The sequence below is a fragment of the Gossypium hirsutum genome, chromosome A01 (genome assembly GCF_007990345.1).
Source record: "Gossypium hirsutum isolate 1008001.06 chromosome A01, Gossypium_hirsutum_v2.1, whole genome shotgun sequence".
Taxonomy (NCBI): Eukaryota; Viridiplantae; Streptophyta; class Magnoliopsida; order Malvales; family Malvaceae; genus Gossypium; species Gossypium hirsutum.
The window spans coordinates 61701703-61717228 of record NC_053424.1 but is presented as its reverse complement, the minus strand read 5'-3'; the positions used below and the strand labels follow the sequence as shown (position 1 = coordinate 61717228).

Genomic DNA, 15526 nt, shown 5'->3' with positions numbered 1-15526 from the left:
TGATATACGATTAATGAGATAGAAATTGCCATATATTCGAAGTATGAAGTGTAATGATATACAATGGAATATGATTTTAATTATGAATATGGCATTAATATGATGTATATAAGGAACTGAGTATTGGAAGTATTAAATATGTGAACATGTCTTTGATATATACAAGTTTTGTTCGAATTTAGTAATTATGGAACATAATCAGTTGGGCTTTGATATATGTTCATGCTGAATTAGTTGGAATCTTTGAAATGTGCTTATTTGAGATATATGTTCAGTAAGGTATGATTATTTCTGAATTGGAATTATGACCCATGTATTTGAATTTATAATAAGTGAATTGTAGATATTTGAAATTGATAAGTTTTAAATGTTTATTAATTCTTGGTGTATGAAAGGTGAGGAATGAGTGTGCTGAACTGTGTTTTATACAGTAATGCCTCATATTCTTAATCTAGTAACGGATATGGGTTAGGGGGTTACATATTCTTAACGGTCAATTTATTCAATTGACGGTAATCAATGCACATACACATAGATCCATCCTTCTTTTTTCCAAACAAAACTAGTGCTCCCCACGGAGACACACTAGGGTGGATGAACCCACGATCCAATAATTCTTGAATTTGAGCTTTAAGCTCTACAAGCTCCTTCAGTGCCATTTTATAAGGGGTGATTGACACCGGAGCTGTACCAGGCAGGAGCTCAATCCCAAACTCAACTTCACGGTTTGGAGGTAACCCAGATAGCTCATCAGTAGACATCCAAAAAGTCTTTAATCGTTCTGATATCTTTAACAGAAGAAACCCCAGAATTTGAAACACTAATGTAGGCCAAGTATGCCTTACAACCCTTACGAACCAACTTCTCGGCCCTTAATGCAAAAATCACATTTGACAAGTAATTTTGATGTTCCCCAACTACAACTACCACGTTATCCTCAACAGTTCTTAATACCATCTGTTTAGTAGCACAATCCAAACTCGCTAGATGTTTAACCAACCAGCCCATTCCCAGTATTAAATAATATTCTCCAAAAGGAAGTCCCATCAAATCCACCAAAAAGATAACCCTTTAAACCTCTAAAGGAACATATCTGAATAGTTTATTTACTCTCACCGACTCCCCCAAAAGACTCAGTACAGTAACCTCATTCGTAGTACTCTCAACCAAGATACCCAAATTTTCAGACACAGTCCAAGCTATATAGGAATGAGTAGATCCTATATCTATCATTGCAGTATAAGGTACATTATAAATAAAGAACGTACCTGTGATAACATCCAGAGCATCTCCATCCTCTCAGTGGTATACAGTATAAACCAGAGCTAGCTGCCTCGCCTCAGTATGACCAGCACCTTTACCTAGTGCTCTCTGACCATGGCCCAAACCATTACCACCTCTGGCCTAGCCACGGCCTCTCGGTGGCTCCTGAACACCCCTCAGCGGCTGTGTAGTACCAAAATTTATAGGTTGCACCTGATCGGGCCTCTGTGGACACTTTTTGATACGGTGCTCCAATGATCCGCATCTCAAACATGCCCCAGTCCCTTTCCAGTACTCGCCCTGATGGCGTCTTCCACAATCAGCACAAGACTACAGTCCAACTGCAGCCATAGGGGCCCCAACTCTAACTGGCCCATCAACTCTGGCATTTTTCTTAGGCCTCATAAAGGAACTTGAGGGCTCCAAATCCTTCTTGTTCCTACCTCTCTCTTTCTCACCGTTCTGTTGTTCAGTACGCTTCACTTCCTGGATCTTTGCTTTATCAACTAATGTAACCAAATCTCACTCCCTGTGTGGAGCTATCAAAATCCGTAAACTATCCCTGAGACCATCCTCGAAATGAACACATTGCTCGTACTCAGTCGCCACCATCCCTCACATATAGCGGCTTAGTCGCAAAAATTCAACCTCATATTTGACCACTGTTTTATCCCCCTATGTCAGATTCAAAAACTCTCTTCTCATTGCATCCACAAAGCTAGCACCCATATACTTTCCCTGAAAAGTAGTCTTAAAAAATTCCCAGGTCAATCGGTCGGGCTGAGTGCCCTCTTTAACAGTAAGCCACCACTGGTAAGCCTCATCTCTCAGCAGTGACACTGCACCCTTTAGTTTCTACTCGGGGGTGCAGTCGAGATCGTCCATGATCCTCTCTGTGGCCTCAATCCAATAGACCGGAGTCGTTTTGTAACCTACCCTTAGACCACAGCACCAGATTGGGCCCAGTGACCCCCTCCAGAATTCGTAACATGGCTTGGGACAGCACATCATCCCCATCCACACAATCATGAGACCCAGTCTCAGGTGAAACGGTGCCTCCCTAGTTTCTACATTAGGCATATGGCTAGATGACGAGGACCCAGCTCAAGCATTTCCACGGTCTCCACCGTGACCTCTTGTACCCCTTCCGCAAGTACCTCTGTTGCTGATTATTGAATTGTGTTTTATCTGTATTAATAGTTTTATGCATCAGTTTACAATTCTAGTGTTTATTAACAGATATTTTATGGAACACAGTATCAGCATTTTAGAGTTTGTTTTCGTAGATCGCAGTTTTACTACAGTTTTTAGTTTACCCTAACTAGAGTATTTCAGTATATTTTACTACCTACGGCAGTCTCAACATTTCAGTTTAAATAAGCAACAGTTTTAGAAGACTTACAGAATTGGCACCGGAGACTCGGTGTACCACACATTCGGTTAAACATTTCAAAATACTTCAATTCATTTGAAACAGTTCTTTTAGAAATTCCAAGTTTTAAAAGACACTGAAATCCACAGTCGAGTTTTGCAACTTGGCTCTGATGCGACTAAATGTAACACCCCAAACTCGACCTAGACGTTATGGCTAAATCTAGTGATGTCACATTAAAGTGTTTTTCGTAAAGTGTGATATCGTTGAAAACCTTTTTTCTAATCAATCTCTTTGTGTGATCTTAATGATGATTCTGGGATGTGTCGTTCATTTCAAACTTGCGTCACTATAAAAAAGTATTTACTTTTAAAAAACGTCATTAACTTAAAAATGTCATTTTATAGTGGAAGCTTTTTAAAATAGTTGCGTACTTGCATTTACTTTGTAAAAACATTGTTACTTTTGAAACTCGAGTTTTCTTAATACTAATAGTTATAAACCAAAACAAATAAAAATCCCAAATTAAAGTAAAAAAACCATAAAGGCCTTATTACAACAGAATACCCAAAATAAAATTACTTGTAATCAAAATTAATTATGAAAATTTATGCGGTTGTGTGGCCACCTCTAAGTCCCTCGTAGCACCGATCTGACTATGTCTAGGGGTTACCTGTACAGATAAAATAGATGGGTGATTTTACGAAAACTCAGTGTGTAATCCTATACAAAAATAATTAAACAGAAAGCAAATACAATCTGTGTAACGCCCTGATTTTTGAGATTTTCGAGATTTCTGTGATTTTTGATGAATTTTAGAATTTCTGTGTTTTGATTGTATAATGTAGGTCTGAGTATGTTAGTGGGCCTTTAGAAGGCCCAAGAGTAAATTTAACCCGAGGCAATTTTAGAATTTTCAATTTTAGAGAGAGAGGGTTCTGGCGTTTTGGGCTTTTAAAATAAAGGCTGAAGAATAAGCCACAAGAAGATCTGTGGTAAAGTGGCATGTGACACCACATAGGTGCTTGGAGAGTGGCGTGTGATGTTTAGGGGGAGCCAAGGTTCAAGTCACAAGGTAAGTTAATTAGGGTATTTATTTTTGTGAACAGGAAAGGTAGGTATTGGAACATAGGTGGAACTCTGTTAGAAAGAGTTTGAGCTGTTCAGGAGATTGGGTAAGGGAGAGATAAGGGAGGAAATTTAGGAGCTGATCAAGGAGCTTGGTGTTGGTCGAACGTTGGACTCTTGAGGCGCAAGAGTTGGCCAGCCAAGGGTCTCTAGTATAGGTAAATTCGGCTAGGTCTCTGAAGTAGCAATTTTAGCATTAGGGCAGATTTGTGCTGCTTCTTGGTAGCTTTTCCTTTGGGTTTCAGTTTAGCCTTCTTTTGGCTTGCCGAAATAAAGTATTGTGCTTAGGGTGTTTTTCTCTTTTCCCTTCCATTTTGCTAGTATTCGAAACTGGGAACACCTCATAACTCTCTGTGCTGTTTTCCCTTGCCATAACCGAAAACTACTTTCCCTTCTCACCTTTCTTTCTTTCATCTTTTCCTTTCCCCCATAGCCGAACCTATACTCTGCTCTCTTTTGTCTCTTTTATCATTTTCTTTTCTCCATTGTTCCTCAATTGGTCGAATCTACCATCCCTTTCCTTCTCTTCTTCTCTTCATTTATTCCCCCCACATCTAGGAGGCCGAATCTTACTATAATCGAACCTCTTTCCCTTTTGCTTTAAAAAGCCGAAACCTTCATACCTGTGGTATAGGAAGCTGAATCTTTGGCTACTTGAACCTATTTCTTCTCATAACTACGATAGATCGGGATTAATATCATAGATACGAACACTCTTTTGGGCAGAACAATGATTGGTAAGTATTCGAACAACTTTCGTTAGTTACTTATGCTTTAAGGAAAAGCCAAAACCCCTTAAGGGTGGCTAATGTTTGGACTAAGGGCATATTGGCCTCTTTCTTTTGGTTTTGTGTGCACTAGTATGGACAAGGGGACGTACAGCAAAGGGCTTTGAAGGCTAACATGGTTGGACATCTAGATCTAGTCCATATTTCGGCAGAAAAGTAAGAACTTTAGGGACTAAGGCAATGTTGGCTGAATATGGTAAGGAGATTGGTACGTATTTTGTTTTGATATGTAGTCTGACGTATTAGTAACTCGATTGTAGGAAACTCATGTGTGGATCTCGCCAATCTATCATTATAGATCAAGTGTGTAAACGACACCCACTTATAGACTAGATCGACAAAAGCTAAAAAGCTGAAATGCCAAAGAGTAGGCATTTTGTGAACTTGCGAGTGTGCGAGCGCTCGTGAGATAGTTTGTTTGTTAATCCTGGTAATCTCAAGCAGTAAGATTGCGGAATCCGCAATTTCGTGCACTTCGGTATATTTGGGCTTAACTGGTCGAAATCGAGTTAATGGGCCAACGGGCCCAATTCGGTAAAAACACTCAGTAAGTGTTTCTGTTAATATGTTAATGGTTGTAATATGCATGAAAACCCTAAAATAGTAAATTTACTAAAATTCCCCTATGTATGAAAATTACCATTATACCCCTAGGTGCAAAGTGATCGTTATACCCCTAGGGTTGATTTTGACTGAAATGCATGATATTCTGATTCTGTATGTTGTATGATATGAAATGTATATCTATTGCATGGGATATGGGTTATATTGATGGAGGAAGCGTTCTACTGGCCATGCCAAAAATATCTGTTTCTGGTGGCTATGCCACAAATATCTGTTCTGGTGGCTCTACCACAATATCTGTATCTGGTGACTCTGTCACAATATCTATTCTGGCAGTCATGCTGCAAATTCTAAGGTGTGTAGTGGATGGGTGGTTCGAGTTGTCTCCCCACATGGCGTATGGTTGGTATGGGGGGTATACGGATGGATATGGGTTAGGTTTTCTGCATACATGATATATCTGTTCTGTATCTGTTATGGGCTATAGGCTTCATTCTGAATTCTGTATAGGGTTAAGGCCTAACTTAATCTGTTTCTGTGGTTTGATCTGATTTGGACTGTGGTTGGGTTGTTTTGCACACTGATTTTTCCAAACTCACCCCTTAATTTTATCCATGCAGGAAATCTCCAACCATAGTGGACTTGGAGCTGTGAGGGATTCGAAGTGGCCACATGTTCCACAGATTCAATTTTCTTCATGTGTTTTGATCAGCATTTACTTACTTTATTTGGTTTGGGTTTTAAGTTGTAATAAGGCCGCTCGTAAATTTTATGGTTTTATTACTTGTTTTATTTATAATTGATTTAAACTGTTAAATTTAGGCAATGTGGGTTTTTCTTTAAAACTTAATAAACAATTTCAAACACAACGAGCGTAACAAATGGATAACCTAAAGACTTAATTAATCGGTGTTTTTTTTCTTAGTCAATAGTTAACCATTGTTTTACAAAATCACCCTTATTACCATAAACAAAGAACATAATCAACCGTAAGTCAATGTGACACGTCAGACTTGGCCGTAACCTCTGGGCCGGGTTTAGGGTGTTATAATCTGGGCCTAAGCCCATTCCAGTAATGGTTTAATTTTAGTTAGGGCCTTAGCCCATCACAATATCAGTATTAGTTTGGGCGTAAGACCACCCAAGTGACAGTAATAGTACAAATACGCAATCAGGAAAAATCCTACCCAACCAGCCTCTACACTTCATCACCATCCAACCCTACACTCTATGTGGGGATATAATCAACCCACCCATCCTTACACTTCAAGTAGTACCGGTTCCGAAACTAAACAGTTGCAGTAGAGCTGCCAGTACAATACACTTCCTCTAGTCATATTAAAACCCATCCCCATGCAACACATCATGCAACATGTTATGTCATATCATAATATAATGCATATGCTTAATATAGTTAAAAATGACAAGCTAAAATAGAGTCCTACTTGATTATCGATCCATACATCACATAGGGGCATAATAGTCTTTCAGTCAATTACGGGTCTAGGTAAACTTACCGACCCAATAGTAGGTCCACAGTCATTTCGGACGACCTGTACAACCCTAACAGTCAAATAGTGAAAATGGGCCCACGGCCCATATTACTGGCCAATATGGACCCACACGCCCGTGTGGCCTACACAGCCTAGAAATGGCCTTGGCTGTGTGGATTACACAGCCTGGCCCAAGTATTTCCACACGTCCATGTGGTTCATCCATATAGGGCTCACATGCTCGTGGGGCCCACACGGCCTAATTTGGTCCAATATAGCCCAATACAGCCTCAACCTATGAAATCGCTCATGGCCGGCCATATCGACTATACGCCTATGTTTACTCACGTAGCCTACCTACACGACCGCAAGCATGCCCGTGTGGCATCGATGCTTACTTATTCCAGCTTTTGCCGTTTTCTAAAGTCAAATTTGTGTTTGTACACACCTTGTTTGCAAAAGTACACAAAAAGTCCACAACCACTCCAAACCTATATTCAATCACAACATACGGTTAATCGCTTACCATTTGAATTAAAAAGAACCCTAGCTAAACAATTATCCAAAAGATTAATTATCACTTGCCATGATCGATCGATAGAGGCTTGCACATTTAACCTGTTGCAAGAGACTGATTACTAGGCCTTTGAGATTACCTACATTCCAACTGAATCTTATTAACTATTATTGTTCACACAAATAGTTTAAACCAAACGCATATCAAACTTACCAAAAGTTAAAAACCAAGAATAGGGGACAGAAGCAATCAGTCTACAGCCAACATGAAAGCCAAAAGAACATGATAGGACAGAGGCAAAAGATAGAACAATCACACCCCTTGCAGTAATCGACAGCAAAAGGAATATGTTGATGAAAAACTATTACGGTAAAGAAAGAGAGAGAAATAGAACAACCGTGTGCACCTGAGCCCGATTGGTTAAAGAACAATTGCTAAAAATTGAAAGAATAGAAAGAGGGAGAGATGGAGTATTCAACCAAAACAACAAGATGAAAAGAGAGGGAATTGTTAAACTAAAAGAATTAAGAAAGGGGGAGAGAGGTCATTTGGCCAAAGAGAAAAATCGATTGAGAGAGCGAGAGAATAAGAAGATCTGTAGGCAAGGGGATTGTAGGGAAGAAAAAAATCAAAAAACAAAACAAAACCGAAATATACCTGAAGTCCCTCGAAAAATTTGACCTCCAGGAAGAGAAAAAACAAAGACAAAAACTAAAAAATGAAGAGCAAATACCAACCACAGCCGAAATTCTCAAAGGCAAGAGTTCAAATCAGCACCAACTCCCCTACTGACTTCAAATTCCCATATTTTCCTCCCCAAATCCCTTAAAACCGTCCACTCCTCCCTCAACCACCTAATTCAAATTCCACTACAACACTTTAGCATTCTAGGTTGACCAAAACTCCCGCACAGCTCAGGTAGTAAAATAAAACACTCCATTGCGCATAGCAGGACTCGAAATTCAGACCTCAGGTAACAGTCACACGCCACTTATCCCCTGTACCAATAGGCCTATTATGTCATGTTATACCCATATTTATTTAAAAGCCTACTGACTAGAGACACGGGTTTATCCATTTACAAACAAAACTTTTGCACAAGCCAAGGCTTTAACCCAAGACTTCTCAGACTCTTCCCAGGACACTTAACTAGTGAAGCAAACATGCATTTGTATAACACAAACATACAAAAATTAATACTTAGGATTTTTGGGTTGTTACAATTTTTAGAGCTCAAACGGGGAAGTATGACAATATTTGAATATGAACGAGAATTCGTTAGATTAAGAAAATATGCCAGAGAATGGGTTCTGATTGATGCTGATACGTGTAAACATTTTGAAGAGGGTTTAAATGAAGATATCAAGCTTTTGATTGGAATTCTAGAATTAAGGGAATTTTTGGTATTGGCTGATCGAGCACACAAAGTCGAGGAATTAAGTAAGAAAAAGAAGCAAGTAGATAAATAAACCCAGATTTCTGGTAAGAGATTTATGGGCAAGTCACAATCATCTGTTTCATAGGAATCAAAGAAATATCATGATCGTTTTATCTCATTTGTGGGGTATTTTGGAAAATATTGAGGCTCTCAACGCTTTAATCCGAGATCTCTGACCCCATCAGCAACAAGTGCTGAAAGTGTCAGTAATCCCAAACCTAGATATAAACATTGCAATAAATTGTATTTTGGTGAATGTCGCATGAGAAGCAGAGCTTGCTTTAGGTGTGGTTCATTGATCACTATCTCAGAGATTACCTGGAAAAGCCTGAAAAAGATATTGTTCATATGTCAAAACCAAGTAATCTCGCCTTTAGAGGTAGACCACCTCGTCACCCTGACAATGTCAGTGGTAGCCGAGGTGCAATGAAAGATTTGACAGTCAAATCTGAAGCATGAGACCTGCAAGGACATATGCTATTTGTGCAAGAGAGGATGCCTCTGCACCTGATGTTATTATTGGTACATTTTCTCTTCCTAACATTGATATTACTGCTTTGATTGATCCTTGTTCAACACATTTAGACATATGCACGAATTTAGTGCCTGTTAAAAAATGTACCTATTGAATTCACTGAACTTGTGGTTAAAGTTTCAAACCCCCTGGGCCAGCATGTTATGGTTGGTAAAGTTTGTAAAAATTGTCCATTGATGGTAAAAATTATTTCTCGGCTGGTTTGATGTTACTGCCCTTTGATGAATTTGATGTAATTTTGGGAATGGATTGGTTAGCTCAACATGATGAGTGGTGAATTGTAAACAAAAATACATTGTGTTGAAATTTCAGAATGGTGAATTACTCCATGTTGAATTTGAAAAACCGGATGAGCTATCTAGTATGATTTTTGCTATATCAGCACAAAAATATATCAGAAAAGGTATGGTGCTTACCTTGCTTATGTTTTAGATACTAAAGTATTTGAGTCAAAGATTCAGCCAGTACCGGTTGTTTGTGAATTTCTGATGTATTTCCTGAAGAATTACCTAGATTACCACCTATCAGAGAAGTGGAATTTTCTATAGATCTTATTCCAAGAGCAACTCCTATATCTATAGCACCTTATCGAATGACTCCGATAGAATTAAAAGAATTGAAAGCACAGTTGCAAGAAATGACAGATAGGGGTTTTGCTTAACCTAGTCATTCACCTTGAGGTGCACTGGTTCTATTTGTAAAGAAGAAAGATGGAACGTTGAGGTTGTGTATTGGTTACAGACAACTCAACAAGGTTACAGTTAAGAGCAAGTATCCATTGCCTCGAATTGATGACCTGTTTGATCAGTTGAAAGTTAACACTGTATTTTCTAAAATAGATCTCCATTTTGGATACTATCAGCTATAGGTAAAAGATCCTGATGTGCTAAAGACAGCTTTTAGAACCAGGTACGGACATTATGAATTTCTTGTGATGCCGTTTGGTTTAACAAATGCACCTGTAGTATTCATGGATTTAATGAATAGAATTTTTAGACAATATTTAGAGAGGTTTATAGTGGTATTTATTGATGACATTATAGTTTATTTTCAAGATGAAAATGAACATACTGATCATATGAGAATTGTATTGCAAACTCTGCGTGAGAAACAATTGTATGCCAAATCCAATAAATGTGAATTTTGGCTATGGGAAGTTAGTTTTCTCGGACATATAATATCTGTAAAGGGTATTAGATGGATCCGAATAAAATTTCAGCTATTGTTAATTGGAAACCACTAAAGAATGTGTCTGAAGTTAAAAGTTTTCTGGGACTAGTTGGATATTATCGAAGGTTTGTTAAAAGGTTCTCAATGATAGCTTCTTCGATGACTCGATTGTTGCAGAAAGATATGAAATTTCAGTGGCCTGATAGATGCCAGCAGAGTTTTGACAGATTGAAAGCCTTGTTGACTAAAGCACCTATGTTAGTTCAACCTGAATTAGGTAAAGAATTTGTAATTTATAGTGATGCATTGTTGAATGGTATAGGCTATGTTTTGATACAAGAAGGAAAAGTAATTTCCTATGCCTCTAGACAGTTAAAGTCCCATGAAAAGAACTATCTGATACATGATTTTGAATTGGTAGCCATTCTGTTTGCATTGAAGATCCGGTGGCATTACCTATTTGGTGAAAAATGTCACATATTTACAGATCATAAGAGTTTGAAGTATCTGATGACGTAGAAAGATTTGAATCTGAGGCAGCGCCGGTGGCTTGAGTTATTAAAAGATTATGATTTGATTATTAACTATCATCCAAGAAAAGCTAATGTAGTTATTTATGCTCTAAGAAGAAAGTCTTTGTTTGCTTTGCGAGCAATGAATACCCGGTTTTAATTATCAAATGATGGTTCAATTATAGTTGAGATAAAAGCTAAATTGACATTTCTACAACAAATCTGTGAAGCTAAGAAAGATGATAGTGAATTACAAACTAAACGAGAACAGTGTGAGTTAAATCCTGATTTAGAATTTTAGATTGGGAGTGATAATTGTTTATTATTCAGAGGCAGAATATGTGTACCAAAGAATTCAGAACTTGTACAAAAGATTTTGAACAAAACTCATAATAGTACTATGTTTGTTCATCCGGGAAGTAATAAAATGTACAATGATTTGAAAAAGATGTACTGATGGTCAGGAATGAAATGGGATCTTTCTGAATATGTAGCTAAATGTTTGATATTTCAGTAAGTAAAAGCTGAACATCAGTTGCCTTTGAGATTATTACAGTCAGTTATGATACCGGAATGAAAATAGGAAAGAGTTACCATACATTTTGTATCGGGACTACCCCTATCTCCAAAGACAAAAGATGCCATTTAGGTAATCATCGACCGGTTAACAAAATCTGCGCACTTTATTCTAGTACGTATGGATTTCTCTTTGGATAAATTGGCCGAATTATATGTTCAGAGATTTTTAAACTACATGGAGTGCCTGTCTCTATTATTTCAGACAGAGATCCTCAATTTACATCCTGACTTTGGAATAAATTGCAAGAAGCTCTAGGTACTCAATTGCATTTTAGTATCTCTAATAAGCCATAAAAGTAACCTGTTTTAAATCCCATTCTTGTTGCGTTTTTGGATGATTTATTAAATGAATTAGTGAATTTGATGCTCCTAATCTTTTAAATTCATGTTTCTATACTTAGGTGAGCATAGGGGAGCAGAAAGAGTGAAAAACGAGCCAAAATTGGGCAAAAAGAGCTGTTTCCAGGATCCGCACGGCCTGGGCATTTCTACATGGGCTGGCCACATGCCCATGTGAGCCTCAGGGGCTGGCTACATGCCCATATGCCAGTCTATGTCGATTTCACACCCTGCTTCCCTGTTACGCTAAAAACCCAATTTTTAAGGTTTCTGAGCATTTTAAAGTCTATAAATACACACTAGAAGAGGACCTAAAGGACACACGGAGTAGAAAGTAGAAGTTACTTGAAGAATGCCAAAAGATTCAACTCGGAAGTAGGATCTCCTTCAAGACTGAAGATCTCCCTTCAATTTCTCTCAAAGTTATTGGGTTTCTTTATGTTTTGTTGTTTTCCTACTTTTGAGATGTTTTTCCCTAAAATTATGAACTAAATTCCCTAGATACCTAGAAAGATGAGACCTATGACGGATCTTATTATTTAAATTTCCAAATTACATGATAAATACTTATTCTTGTTCTTAATTATGTGTTCTTAATTCTTGCCTTAATATTTTCAGGATATTAATTCAAGTTTGATGTGCTTATTCAGTGGAGCAAAAGTCCCTATTTAAGAGTAGATCTAGCATAATTAAGCGGAGTTGATTGCAATCCTAGGAATAGGACGACATAAATCTGCCGGATTAGAGTCAAATCTAATAAAGGAATCCATAAATCGAGTTAAGGCGACAATAGGGGTTTTAATTAGAATGAGATTTCAATTAATCAACCTAGAGTCAGTTGTTCTTAGTCTCGAAAGAGATATTAACATAATTTAGGGATTTTTACAGATCAAGACAAGTGAATAAATCATTTAATTCAGAGTTAGAATAATAAGTGAAGTCTAGGTGGATTCTTCCTTGGGTATTGTCTTTATCATTGGTTTATTGGATTATTTCCTTCACTCTCTGTCGTGTTCATTAGTTAATTAGTTTATTAATTTTAGATTAAAACAAATCCCTTTTGTTTTAGGTTAAATAATAGAAAGATAGTTAATACTAGTACTTTTAGTCCTTGTGGATACGATATTTTGTACTCACCATAGCTATACTACTATTCAATAGGTGCACTTACCTTTGTCATGATCGTAGTCTAGTTTAGTGAATTATAAAATGATCATCAAGTTTTTGGCACCGTTACCCGGGACTAAAATATTGGAACTCTAGATTTTTATTACTTTTACCATTTTTTTTACTTTTAATTTACTAACTTTTCTTTTATTTGCTTCTAGTAGGTTCCTTTTGTTTATGACTAGAAGAAACCTGTTAGGACCTCTAGTATTTGACAGTGAGATCGAAAGTACAGCTCGCAGAAACTGTAGAGAAGCGATGCAAAGTCAACAAAGTACAATAGAAGAGCAAGAGGATATTATTATTAATATTGAGGAGATGGCAGAAAATCATAATAATCAGTTACCTCCTGTGGTTGTTGTAAATCCTTTAAATCTGAATCCTGCTCCACGTACTATGAGCGATTATGCCAAGCCCAATTTAACTGGGTCTGAATCGAGTATTGTTAGACCTGTTGTTGCTGCAAATAATTTTGAACTCAAACCTAATACTATTCAAATTATTCAACAGTTTGTTCAGTTTGACGGTTTGCAGGATGAAGACCCAAATACTCATTTGGCTAATTTCCTAGAATTTTGTGACACTTTCAAGATAAATGGAATTTTTTATTATGCCATTCGCCTATGGTTATTCCCCTTCTCGTTGAGAAATAAGGCTAAGCAGTGGTTGAACTCCCTACCACAAGGTTCTATCACTACTTGGGATCAAATGACCGAGAAGTTTTTGCTGAAGTACTTTCCACTGGCTAAGATAGCCAAATTGAGGAATGATATCTCTTCCTTTGTATAAATGAATTTAGAGACTTTATATGATGCATGGAAGAGGTATAAGGATTTATTGAGAAGGTGCCCTTACCATGGGTTACCTCTATGGCTACAGGTTCAAACTTTTTACAATAGTTTGAACCCCACAACTAGGCAACTGATCGATGCATCTGTCGGTGGGACTTTGAATAACAAAACACCTAAAGAGGCTTACAACTTTATAAGAGATGTCACTGAATAATTATCAGTGGCAAGTCATGAGGAAAAAGCCGGTGAAAGAAGATGGTGTTTTTAACATTGATGCGGTCACCATGTTGCAAATCAGGTAGAACTTTTGAATAAAAAGATTGATGGTTTCTGTGGTTCTACACCGGTACATCCAGTGATGCAATACGATGCAAATAGAAAAGGGAACTATCTAGAAAATTGATCATACAACCTAAGCACAAAAGACAAACAAGTCAACTATATGGGTAATAATTCTAGACCTCTGAATAATTCGTATAGTAATACTTATAATGCAGGTTGGAGGAACTATCCCAACTTCTCTTGGGGTGGTCTAGGCTTTCAACCACCTTACCAGCAGGAGAAGAAGCTGAACCTTGAGGAGATGTTGACGAAGTTTATTTCAGTGTTAGAAACTCATTTCCAAAACACTGAAACAACACTCAAAAATCAACAAGCGTCGATTCAAGGGCTTGAGAATCAAATCGATCAATTGGCAAAGATGATTTCAAAATGACTACAACGTAGCTTGCCAAGCAACACTGAAACTAACCCAAGAGAGCAACTTCATGCGATCAGTGTTCGAGACGAAGAAGGGTTAATTGAATCTAAATCTGAACCGAGACATGAAACTGTGGTAAACTATGGTAAGGTTGAGGTAAGCCAAAATAAGCAAGACTCGGTCGGTAAGGAATATAGACCTCATGTGCCATATCCAAATGCGACAAGGAAAGACCACACAAACGAACAATTCGGTAAATTCCTTAAACTGTTGAAAAAATTACATATTAACTTATCGTTTATTGAAGCTCTTTCGCAGATGCCAAATTTCGTTAAATTTTTAAAGGAGCTTTTAGCAAATAAGCGGAAGTTAGATGATTCGTCACACATGGAGCTAAATGTAGTGTGCTCAGCCATTTTGTAGAATAAACTACCTAAACATTTGAAAGATCTAGGGAGTTTTACTATTCCTTGTTGAATTGGTAGTTTAAGTGTTAATAATGCTTTGGTTGATTTAAGGGTTAGTATTAATGTCATGCCCTACAAAATGTTTAAGCAACTAGGTCTTGGGAAACCCAAACAAACTAGGATGAGCATTCAGTTGGCAGGTAGAACAATTACATTTCCTAGAGGTATTGTTGAAGACGTACTCATCAAAATTGATAAATTTATTTTCCCAGTTGATTTTATTGTTCTAGACATGGATGAGGATAGCGACGTACTGTTGATTTTAGGACGACCCTTTTTAGCAATTACTAGAACTGTCATAGATGTTGGTACAGGTGTGTTAATACTTCCTGTAGGTGATGACACGATTAAACTCCAAGCTCATGATTCTATTACGATATCTAGTGATCAAGATATATTACGAGTTTTGTTAATGTTAATAACCTTGTGGCTCAACATTCTTTGCAAGAAGCACCTCAAAAAAATGTGACAGAGCCGCAGTCTATTTTACATAACAAAAATAGAACAAATCATAAAGAAAGAATATTACAAATCGATGAACTAGATGAATGGCAGACACAAGTCAAGGAGAAACCTAGAATACAAGATGAACCAAAGCGACTCCATGACGAGCTTAAGGATGGGACAAACCAATATAAGATTGGTGATCAAGTATTGTTGGATAAAAAGGACCCTCAAATCACCACTCAAAGCTTAATGCAAA

At 37.5% G+C, this 15526-nt stretch overlaps 1 non-coding gene across 1 annotated transcript; it reads right to left on the bottom strand.

Annotated features, from left to right (window-relative positions):
• Positions 1-13621: 13621 nt before the first annotated feature.
• On the bottom strand, positions 13622-13728 carry LOC121207768 (small nucleolar RNA R71). The gene has a single exon (XR_005902880.1). It is a non-coding gene; the product is annotated as a small nucleolar RNA R71 (small nucleolar RNA).
• Positions 13729-15526: the final 1798 nt, after the last annotated feature.